The sequence below is a fragment of the Eriocheir sinensis genome, chromosome 3, assembly GCF_024679095.1.
Source record: "Eriocheir sinensis breed Jianghai 21 chromosome 3, ASM2467909v1, whole genome shotgun sequence".
NCBI lineage: Eukaryota > Metazoa > Arthropoda > Malacostraca > Decapoda > Varunidae > Eriocheir > Eriocheir sinensis.
This window is the reverse complement of record NC_066511.1, coordinates 14988645-15000627: the sequence shown is the minus strand read 5'-3', so window position 1 is coordinate 15000627 and position 11983 is coordinate 14988645. Positions and strand designations below refer to the sequence as shown.

At 47.7% G+C, this 11983-nt stretch overlaps 1 long non-coding RNA gene across 1 annotated transcript; it reads left to right on the top strand.

The window, feature by feature from the left end:
* The first annotated feature begins 4068 nt into the window (after window positions 1–4068).
* LOC127003401 (uncharacterized) lies at window positions 4069–7409 on the top strand. The gene is made up of 3 exons (XR_007757063.1): window positions 4069–4400; window positions 6517–6787; window positions 6869–7409. It is a non-coding gene; the product is annotated as an uncharacterized LOC127003401 (long non-coding RNA).
* Window positions 7410–11983: the final 4574 nt, after the last annotated feature.

Here is an 11983-nt window from a genome sequence, read left to right as displayed (position 1 = left end):
TGTTTAAGGTCCTAGAACTGGTAAGGTACTCGAGTGCTATGTTCAGGTTGATGTGCAATGCCATGAATCTCGAAAATGTATATAAAAAAAGTAGTTGTAGCTATGAAACTGTATGTAACCTTTCCTAGTCCGCTCAGGTACACACGTAATTATCTGTATATTTTCTTTACAGTAACGGAAAGAGCTTTGAAGGACACACTCAAAAAAAAAACATAAGAACTGATGAGAGGTAGCTATATTTGGCTACTAAGACATAATCATTACTTGGTGTGAGGGAATTAATGTATATGTATAGCCATTTGATCAATACCCCGATATACAGTAATTACTTTTTAGTAGGGAAAGGATGGGAAACAAGCCATTACGTGTCTTGAAGAAACTGAAGCATTTTGAAGCATTTGAATCATTTGAGATTGACTGGTCGGTGGTAGGAGATGAAACTATTGGTACGGCAGTGGTAATAGGTATAAGGAAAGAAAGAGATGCTGCCTTTAGAAATTATCATACATTATTATTTCACTGTAGCGGAAATCAGGAGTGCCAAGAACCAATCAGCAGCAAGGAAAGGATGACAAACTATTACGAGACTTGAATCATCCGAGGTTGACTAAAAGGAAGTGAAACTTTTGGTGAGGGAGCGGATTGGGTACTGTACAGAGAGATGCTGAATTAACACATGACCATACATACTGAGTTCACTGTAACGGAAATCGGGAATGTCAAATATCAGTCAGTAGTAGGGAAAGGACAGCGAACCATAACGAGACTTGAATCGGGTCAGCAAATTCCCTCAAAGCTCAGTAGTACCTTACCACACACCCTTTCCTTAATTTTAGAGTATAAACAAAATATTCTATTACACGAGAAGCTTTGAACCAAAACACATTTTAATTATCATGGTTTTAAGCTTTGCCAAAACGTACCACGAAAGCATCAACCTGAAGGTGGGGGGAGGGGGGGGAAAGGGATGTCCGAAACGCATAATGATGGCATAGGACTCATGACAAAGTACACCATGGGCCATGTTAGGACACAGACAAACGTTTTTTTTTTTTTTTTAAGTTTTCGCTTATGTTTGATTGTTAGACATGAGCGATAGAATACGTCATGACTGAAAAGCAGGATAATTAAAATCCTAACAAGACGAATCCTGTGCCGTGACAAGAACGCGGACAAACGCCTTTATGTTCCTTACTTAACAATAGAATCATCAAATTTGAGACTAATAAACAGTGAGATAAAGCGATTCGAATGTATTTTAAGGATCCTAGTGACATTATTATCATCAAGGACTCAAAGGACTGGTTATTAAGGAGCCGAACCGAGGTGAGATTTTCGATCAACGAATCGGGCAAAACCTTTTACCCCTTGAACCTGCACGGAGGAAGGACGCGATTACAGGTATGTGCAGGACTTTATAATATCAAGTTACGCTCTTTATACTAGCTTTATTTCGTTATATGTTGTAATTTGTACGTCTTTCTATAGTTACATCAGTCATCGTCCTTATTTTAGCTTTATTTCTCTCGTGGTATTTAAATTGCACAGGAGAGAGAACGATATGGTGGTGAAAGGGCGGCACGAGGTGTGAATATGAAGGTCGTTTGAAGGACACTTGTGAATTTCTATGATTCTGTCCACGCCCTTTGTCCTGTGTTCTTAATATACCGTGGCGCAGCTCTCGGGGCGTGTAGGAGCGAGGTGGCGTGGATGATGTGGTTGAAGGATGACGGATTGTTGGAATCTTTAGTGATGCAAATTGCAGTGGCCATGTGGTGCGGCCTTAAGGGTCCGGCGAAGGATGCGTGGTTTTTCATGCTGGTATCCTTCACGCCCTTTGTTCTGTGTCCCTAATGTCGTGGCGCGGCTCTCAGGGCGTGTATGAGCGAGGCGGCGTGGGTGATGGGATTCAGGGATGAAGGATTGGTGGAATATTTAGTGATTAAATTTGTAGCGGCCATGTGGTGATGTCTGCTTGAACTGCTTCTTTGGTTGATGGCGTGTAGGTGTGCTTCTATATAGGATACGTGGTCTTTCATGCTAGTATCCTTCACGCCCGTAGTCCTGTGTCCTTAATATGGCGTGGCGCGGCTCTCACGGCGTGTAGGAGCAAGGCGGCGTGGGTGATGGGATTCAGGGATAACGGATTGGTGGAATATTTAGTGATTAAAATTGTAGCGGCCATGTAGTGGTGTCTGCTTCCTTGGTTGATGGCGTGTCGGTGTGTGCTTCTATATAGGATACGTGGTCTTTCATGCTAGTATCCTTCACGCCCTTTGTCCCGTGTCCTTAATATGGCGTGGCGCGGCTCTCGGGGCGTGTATGAGCGAGGCGGCGTGGATGACTTTATTCAGGGATGAAGGATTGGTGGAATATTTAGTGATTAAAATTGTAGCGGCCATGTGGTGGTGTCTGCCTCCTTGGTTCATGGCGTGTAGGTGTGTGCTTCTTTAAAGGTGCTGTAGATTACCGGTGATAAACTTTTGTACTGATGTAATTTGTAATCGATGTTATACAAGGCTTCTTTCTTACGAACGGATTTTGCCTCGCGGTTTAGATATGCAATGAGCGCTCTTTAATAGTTCACACCAGGCGGGAGCGGGAAAATCGCCGCCGCTAGAAAACCCGCCGCGTGTGCCGCTGGGGCGCGTTCCCACCAGCGGCTTCCCCGCGCGCCAGTTGGGTAGTGGTGTCTGGTGTGTCAACTCTGGCCACTCAGTGCTTCACTTCGCGGTCTGCATCATTTAACAACCGGTATGCACTATGATCACGCACATTTTGACTTTTATCTGCATATTGAAATTAAAGTGTTGACATATCAATCCTGCAGGTCGCAGCACCACACTTTAAACTTCACGGTCATGCCAGGTTTGAACTATGGTGATAGTGATGTTCTCCTGGCTTATAGTTCTTAAGTTAGTAGTGATAGGTTACTATACTAGTGGCAATTTAGTAACTAAGTTACCACTGGCGTAGCCACGGGGGGCAGCAGATTCCCCCCGTGAGAATCTGGTGACCCCCAATTCACCGTGCCTTAATACCCACCATTGATCTGATCTTATAATAATGACACTGTGGCATCAGAATGACCCTGAGCTCCACTTGTTTAGTGTCCCCCATACGCGATCAGCTTTGACCCCTCCCCCCCTCAGTTGCCCTCCCCATTGATAGATACCTAGCTACGCCACTGTAGGTTATTGTATAAGCGACGGGAAGGTAAGATTGCATCAACGGCTTAATGTCCTCACAGGAACTGAGAGGGCCAAGTGACAAGAAATATGAGAATCATTCACAGGCAGAGCAATGCAAATTTAAGGTATAGGTTAGGGCATACACAATAGCTGCACATGGCCTTGGTGCTCATCTCAGTCTCTATAGCTCTCGAGCACTGTTAGCTAAAGGTAGGTGACGCTAGCAGCTATGCATGGCTGTGGTGCTCATCTCAGTACTATTGGCCTCTTCAGCCTGTAGTAGGTGAGAACCCATTACCCTGGGAAACGGGGCCAGTGTAATATCTGGGTTACCGTAGTCTACCTTCTCCAGGTTTCCCCAGGTACTCATTTATCAACCATCCTGAAAGGAAGGATGAACAGCTATCTGCATAGTGTATTTTGCCTGCTCCAGATACTTGGGCAAGTGGCTAGCTACTCAAATGTTAATCCTACTATCTAGGTTATATCAGTAAAGGACTACCATACATGGAGGTGGTCATGGGAGCACCCACAAATCTTGTGGCAGGAGAATCCTACTGGGAGGTACTTTAGGGGAAGGACCCTGATATGGAGACTTGCTCAGGAGAACCCTTGGGAATGGCATTGTAGGATGGGTGGGGCAAGAGGCAGCACTCACTCTCCACCCCTCGAGTGTATGCTCCCATTGATAGAATAATTGCAGGTCTTCACCATACTCCCACCATTGTTGAGTTTTCACCAATCATTATTTCAATGCATTTATAGTTAATACTAAACGCTGAGCACTTGACGTTGATGCATCTTAGTATGGATTGCAGTTGTTTTACATGAAGCAGACATGACTGATGCAGTCCTAATAATGTTTTCTCTTTTACAGCTTGTGGCTGTTGTCAAGTGTGACCGATCAGTGTAATGCCATGCACAACGTGGAGCACCGTTGTCATGCTCCCCACTTTCTCTGAGGGGCAGGATAACTCGAGCCATGTGCTGGTGTCCTGCCCCGCCCCGTGGGAGCCTGGTGGATATGGCAGAGTGTTGGTGTGGGTCTGCCGGAAGTAAGACAGTCCTTAAGGATTGTCTGAAACCCCACTTGTTCACACCAGCTCTCTGCCGTGGCTGCCAGGGTCCTGCCGTCACTTCAGAAGCTGATGTGCTTGTGGATGCCTGCCACAGCACAGAAGCGCTTGCTTCCAACCTCGCTTCTGTTTGGTGAGTAGAACATGGGAGGCTTGGGTAATACAAGTAAAGTTGGGAGCGTACTTAGTACTAAAGCTGAGCATGGCCTCAGTGTTGATGTCCATCACATTGGCCCTTAAGCCTATGATGAGATATAACCCATTACTCCAGGGCACAGGACCAGTGTGACTTTCCCAGGTTTCATCTGGTATTCATTGACTACCTCGAAAGGGAGGATGAACAACTTGGTGAGCAGTGCGCTGACTGCCTGGGCTGGGCTAACCCAGGCCGGATGATTCATAGCTAGGACTAGCTAAGACTGCTCATTAGCAGCAGCACTAGATAGCTCCTATCCATTGGCAAAGTTTTTTTTATATTCTGTAATGTTGGATTGATTGTTTTCCTGGTTTGATAGTCTTAATCATGAATTGTGGAATACATTGAAAGTACTCTTAAGTGGGTGGAAAGGAATTAGATGGAGGAGTTACTGCATATGGAAAGTAAAGATGTAAAATTTATATTTATCGTCTTGCACAGTCAACTTTTCTTCATGCCAGTATTAAGTATTAGGTGTGTGTGTGTGTGTGTGTGTGTGTGTGTGTGTGTGTGTGTGTGTAATTCACCTCTTGGTCTGCTGCGGGTCTCTCTCGAGACAGCCAGCCATTCCCCTACGGAAGACCACAGAGCTCGTAGTACTGATCTTTGGGTAGGACTGAAACCACTCACACACAACACACCGCGACAACGAGGTCACAACTCCTTGCCTGACGTCGCGTACCTACTCACTGCTAGGTGAACAGGGGTTACATGTGAAAGAAGATAAACCCAACTTATCTTCACCTGGCCGGGGAATTGAACCCCGGTCCTTCTGGTTGTGAGCCAGACACTCTACCCCTGAGCGTGTGTGTGTGTGTGTGTGTGTGTGTGTTCATCAAAGTACTGTAGTTGTGGAAATAAGTGTACACTGTGCAGGAGGCAAAGGTGAAGAGAGCAAAACTAAGGCACATAGCAAACCCCCTCCTGGGATGTGTAATTTATAGTTTGCAAACTGATTCCTGCTTAGTGGAGTGAGGATACTTGTGTAATTGGCTACTGCTTAAATTAGTGTCTAGAAGAGGGAGCCTGATGTATTTTGCTTAGTAGAAGCAAAATTGAAAAATATGCAAATTTTAGATGTGGGAGAAATACATTTATATGTTGAGAATATGAAGAGGCAGGAATTGACAATTAGGGGAGTGATGGTGCTGAAGGACGTGATTAACCCCTTCAACACGAGGACGCGCATACTGTGTCCTGGCTCGCTTTAGCCAGTATACGAGTTATTTTGTCTATATTTATGCTTACATCTCAAAATAATTAATTTATGTTTCTTTATGTGCACCATTTAATTCTGCATGTATTCATATATAATACATGATTGTGTTGAGTTTATGGCTGAAAACTTGTTATATTCAATAGCGACATTTTAAATTTGGCGCGCGCGGCAATCCCGGATATGGCGCGGGGCGCCGTTTTGGCCCGGCCGTAGTGAAGGGGTTGAGGATAAAGTGGAGATGGGTGAGGTCATGGCAGAAGTGAGTCTTGTAAATATCAAGGATGTGCAGATAAGAGATTGCCATGGGATATGGCCTGCCAGAGACAAGGCAATAGAATGAGATGGACTACCAAAATATGGTGAGTGATACCGGAAAATGTTTTGAAACTGATACATGTAAGTGTAATGAAATAAGATAACAAAGAACTGTGTTGAGGAAACTGGCACAAAAAGGAGTACAGGCATGATAAACCAGATGTGAATTAAGTGGAGTTATTCCTATAGTTTCATTTTGTGGGTCCATTCACCCTTGCATATGTTTGCTGTATAGGCTGCAAGTTGTGAAGCTCAGGAGCTGTGATGTGATCCACAGTCTCAGATGTACATGAAAGGCAATGAGTATAGTGTTTCTCAAATATTAATTAGAAGGAATGTGTTGATAGACCAGTTTTATGTGTACAGCTGAGGAGGCAGTCAGGGGCAAGAAAAATAATGAAAGCTTCTGAAAAGTGAACTGAAGCTAAAGGTTCCCCTCTCTAGATGCAGTTTTGGGTATTATAAAAAGTACTAATGAGTTCTGATGGATTAGGCCCTAATGATCTTAAATAATTTCAGGTAAGTACCCCTTGCAAGCCATCGCGGGACTACGAGGGACAGCGCAGGAGCACCAGCATCGCACAAACAGTGCAACAAGGAAAGTGCTGTTGAGCAGTTCTTTGGCTAGGCGTTAGGTGTTGGGATGTCTACTAATCCCTTGCCTTTCAGGGAACTAAATATGCAGAGTTTTTTCAGGTCTGTCTTCTCCAGTAAAGTTCAGGAAGGAGTGGAATCCTAACAAGATTGCAGTATGCAAGACCTTTGTCTTCATCTTGCTGACATGGATAGGGTAAGAGATACCATGATAAACTTGAGTGCTTTAGTATGTGATGTTTTGTGTATTTTGCATTAAAAGATCCACTGCTTCCAGGGATGCTGTGCTGAATTGGATCAAGCAAGTTTGAGGATTAATTGGATGCTTGAAGTACACACCTTCTCAAATTATGGCATCAAAGCAGATGAAAGTTACCAACAAGAAAACCTCTGCTCAAACACAAATGGTGAGTGAATTCTTTTTACACTTTTTATGACACTTGCTTTCCAGATCTTGGAGTGGGAGGATTCAGGCTGTCTGCCAGCATGCAGCCTATAGATTTCAGTCTCTCCCTGAGCATGTAAGTTCTTGGTATGCGGTGTGCTGTCCCTAACTTACGACAATGCGTATTATCCGTTGGTTATGTTCCGTCACTAAGTTGAGGTGCTGGTGTGTCCCGGACTGGATAGGAAGGCACACTTACTGTATTCACTATCAAGGGAGAGAGCCAGGAAGAGAGCAAACTGGGGAGAGAAAGAGAGCTGATAAGAGAGAGCAAGCTGGTAAGGGAAAGTGAGGGAGCCAGGGAGAGACAACCGGGGCGAGAGACAACCGGGGCGAGAGACAACCGGGGCGAGAGACAACCCGAGAGAGAGACAACCCGAGAGAGAGACAACCCGAGAGAGAGACAACCCGAGAGAGAGACAACCCGAGAGAGAGAGAGAGAGAGAGAGAGAGAGAGAGAGAGAGAGAGAGAGAGAGAGAGAGAGCGAGCAGGAAGAGAGCGAGGAAGAAGAGAAGAGAGAGAAGCTGGAAGAGAGAGAAGCAAGGTAGCTGGAAGAGAGAGCGAGGTAGCCGGGAAGAGAGAGCGAGGTAGCCGGGAAGAGAGAGCGAGGTAGCCGGGAAGAGAGAGCGGGCGAGCCGGGAAGAGAGAGCGAGCGAGCCGGGAAGAGAGAGCGAGCGAGCCGGGAAGAGAGAGCGAGCGAGCCGGGAAGAGAGAGCGAGCGAGCCGGGAAGAGAGAGCGAGAGAGAGAGAGAGAGAGAGCGAGCGAGCCGGGAAGAGAGAGAGAGAGCGAGCGAGCCGGGAAGAGAGAGAGAGAGCGAGCGAGCCGGGAAGAGAGACAGAGAGAGAGAGCGAGCCGGGAAGAGAGAGAGAGAGAGCGAGCGAGCGAAGAGAGAGAGAGAGAAGCGAAGCTGGGAAGAGAGAAGAGAGAGAAGCGAGAGCGAGCAGCTGGAAGAGAGAGAGAGAGAGAAGAAGCTGGGAAGAGAGAGAGAGCGAAGCTGGAAGAGAGAGAGAGAAAGCTGAAGAGAGAGAGAGAGCCGGGAAGAGAGAGAGAGAGAGAGAGAGAGAGAGAGAGAGAGAGAGAGAGAGAGAGAGAGAGAGAGAGAGAGAGAGAGAGAGAGAGCGGAAGAGAGATCTGGTAAGAGAGAGAGAGAGAGAGATCTAGAGAGAGAGAGAGAAATCGAGAGAGAGAGAGAGAGAGCAGAGAGAGAGAGAGAGAGCAGAGCGAGAGAGAGAGAGAGAGCAGAGCGAGAGAGAGAGAGAGAGCAGAGCGAGAGAGAGAGAAAGAGCAGAGCGAGAGAGAGAGAAAGAGCAGAGCGAGAGAGAGAGAAAGAGCAGAGAGAGCGAGCGAGCCAGGAAGAGAGAGAGCGAGCGGGGAAGAAAGAGCGAGCAAGCTGGGGGGAGAGAGAGAGAGAGAGAGAGAGAGAGAGAGAGAGAGAGAGAGAGAGAGAGAGAGAGAGAGAGAGAGAGAGAGAGAGAGAGCGTGATCCTGGCAGAGAGACAGAGCGATCTGGGAAGAGTGAGAGTGAGGGAAATGGAGAGAGAGTGAGGGAAATGGAGAGAGAGTGAGGGAAACGGAGAGAGAGTGAGGGAAACGGAGAGAGAGTGAGGGAAACGGAGAGAGAGTGAGGGAAACGGAGAGAGAGTGAGGGAAACGGAGAGAGAGTGAGGGAAACGGAGAGAGAGTGAGGGAAACGGAGTGAGAGTGAGGGAAACGGAGTGAGAGTGAGGGAAACGGAGAGGGAGTGAGTGAGGGAAACGGAGAGGGAGTGAGGGAAACGGAGAGAGAGTGAGGAGGGAAGGGAGAGGTGAGGGAAACAGAGAGGTGAGGGAAACAGGGGAGAGGGGTGAGGGAAACGGGGAGAGGGTGAGGGGAAACGGGGGAGAGGGTGAGGGAAACGGGGAGAGGGTGAGGGAAACGGGGAGAGGGTGAGGGAAACGGGGAGAGGGTGAGGGAAACGGGGAGAGGGTGAGGGAATCGGAGAGAGAGTGAGGGAAACGGGGAGAGGGTGAGGGAAACGGGGAGAGGGTGAGGGAAACGGGGAGAGGGTGAGGGAAACGGGGAGAGGGTGAGGGAAACGGAGAGAGAGTGAGGGAAACGGAGAGAGAGTGAGGGAAACGGAGAGAGAGTGAGGGAAACGGAGAGAGAGTGAGGGAAACGGAGAGAGAGTGAGGGAAACGGAGAGAGAGTGAGGGAAACGAAAAGAGAGTGAGGGAAACGGAGAGAGAGTGAGGGAAACGGGGAGAGTGTGAGGGAAACGGGGAGAGGGTGAGGGAAACGGGGAGAGGGTGAGGGAAACGGGGAGAGGGTGAGGGAAACGGGGAGAGGGTGAGGGAAACGGGGAGAGGGTGAGGGAGAGGGGAGGGAGGGGGTGAGGGAAGAGGAGGAGAGGGAGTGAGTGAGGGAAACGGAGAGGGAGTGAGTGAGGGAAACGGAGAGGGAGTGAGTGAGGGAAACGGAGAGGGAGTGAGTGAGGGAAACGGAGAGGGAGGGAGTGAGGGAAAGTGGAGAGAAGGGGTTGAAATAGAGAGGGTGGAAACAGCAAAGTGTAAAGAGAGGGAAGAGAGGGATTTGCAGAAGTATGGGGTATATAGATGAAATCTTGTAGTTATTAATGACTTTGTGGAGGAAGCGAGAGAACAATTTGTGTTTTCAGGAATTTTCTGGTACAAAGTAACAGTTTAGGATGTGAAGTGGGTTTACTGGGTATGTGTTGATTCCACAAAGACAGGGGCTAGAATTGGTTTACCACTACAGTGATGGATGAGTGGAATTGCAGTCTTGTAGTGAGCGCCATTGCATTAAATACTTTCAAGGTAAAGTTAGGTATTTTCATGAATGGGGAGGATAGATAGTAGTAGATTTACAGATTTGGTTTACTCCCTCTGTGGCAAAGTGGTTAGCACATGTTGCTATGTATCTGCAGGCCTGTGTTCGAATCCAAGCCCAGGTAGTCATTGCACTGCCCACCCTGCTGTTCATCCTTCCATTAGGGCTGGTCATAAAATGGGTACCTGGGGAATCATAGGGCAAGTGAATGTGGAACCCAGATTTCACACTGGTTGTATCCTGTAATAATATGTTATTTCAAGCCACAGGCTCAGGGCCAGTTAAGTGAAGAGCACTGCCCGTTCTATCCTCTTGACTCATGTTCATGAACAGGCAAAGGATGCAAGTGAAGCACTGAACAACAAAAGGCCCCTGTATATTGGGATTACAAAACCCCAGATGTGTTGATTCTAGCATCATTGCTGATGTTAAGATTTCATTCATCATTTTACTCCTGACCAGACATAATGACTTTGAACTTACTGCAAAACAGTGAGTTTTCTATTTTTTTTTTATTTAATTTTTTTTGTCAAGTTTTCGCCTATGGCGCCAGTAAACATGCTCAGAGGGGCCTGATGTTATGGCCTAGCTCGTTGTGGCGCAAGCATGTATTTATAGTGGTGCCATCTTGCATTGGCTCATGCTGCTCTCCATAGCTCATCTTTGATTCTAGAATTAGTCCAGGTTGATAGGTGGTTGATGGGGCTTCTCGGCCCCATCACACCAGCTGCTTCTCGGCCCCATCACACCAGCTGCTTCTCGGCCCCATCACACCAGCTGCTTCTCGGCCCCATCACACCAGCTGCTTCTCGGCCCCATCACACCAGCTGCTTCTCGGCCCCATCACACCAGCTGCTTCTTGGGCTCATCACACCAGCTGCTTCTCGGCCCCATCACACCAGCTGCTTCTCGGCCCCATCACACCAGCTGCTTCTCGGGCCCATCACACCAGCTGCTTCTCGGCCCCATCACACCAGCTGCTTCTCGGCCCCATCACACCAGCTGCTTCTCGGCCCCATCACACCAGCTGCTTCTCGGCCCCATCACACCAGCTGCTTCTCGGCCCCATCACACCAGCTGCTTCTCGGCCCCATCACACCAGCTGCTTCTTGGGCTCATCACACCAGCTGCTTCTTGGGCTCATCACACCAGCTGCTTCTTGGGCTCATCACACCAGCTGCTTCTTGGGCCCATCACACCAGCTGCTTCTTGGGCCCATCACACCAGCTGCTTCTTGGGCCCATCACACCAGCTGCTTCTTGGGCCCATCACACCAGCTGCTTCTTGGGCCCATCACACCAGCTGCTTCTTGGGCCCATCACACCAGCTGCTTCTCGGCCCCATCACACCAGCTGCTTCTCGGCCCCATCACACCAGCTGCTTCTCGGCCCATCACACCAGCTGCCCACACACCCACTGCAAAGGAGTCTACACACCTGCTGCATTCCTACCTATGTGTGGGACTATTATACACCTGTTACATACATTACCTCTTTTACCTATGCCCATGTTTTAGCTGACTGCATGTGATTGGAATGTGCATGTTGGGTGTATCTGTTAAAGGTGCATGTTATTTAATTGCTAGTACTTGCTGCATGTGTAATTTATATATGAGTGCAAGTTGCATGTGCATGATTACTATATAGTGGGAAACTGCTGCCTGTTTCATGAGCTTGCTGCATGTAGCATGGTAGTTTCTCCCTCGAGTTGGTCACCTTGACGTGGTGAGGGGGCCCGAACAGCTCAGTCTGTAGAAAGGAACTGCATCCTCCAATCTAGGCACGTGCGAGCTGTCGCCAAGACCAACACTAACAGAAAGAACAGTACTGGCCTGCTTAATTAGTTCTATGGGTTTGTCATGGTCAGACAAGTGAAGGTATTTTCTGAAGCATAAATTCTATATTCATAATGTTTAAAGAGAATAAGGGAAAAACATTTTATTTCCGACTGAAATCTCCATGAGTAGACTTCTGTACTTTGATTCCAGGCAAATTTTTTTTCTTTGACTTGTGTAAAACTTCATTTCTATGGTAAGATGACTGTAAATTTGCTAGGCTTTACATGCACAGTTGTAACAATCCCTGCCCTGTCCCCACCCAGGGGTGGGGACAGGGCTATG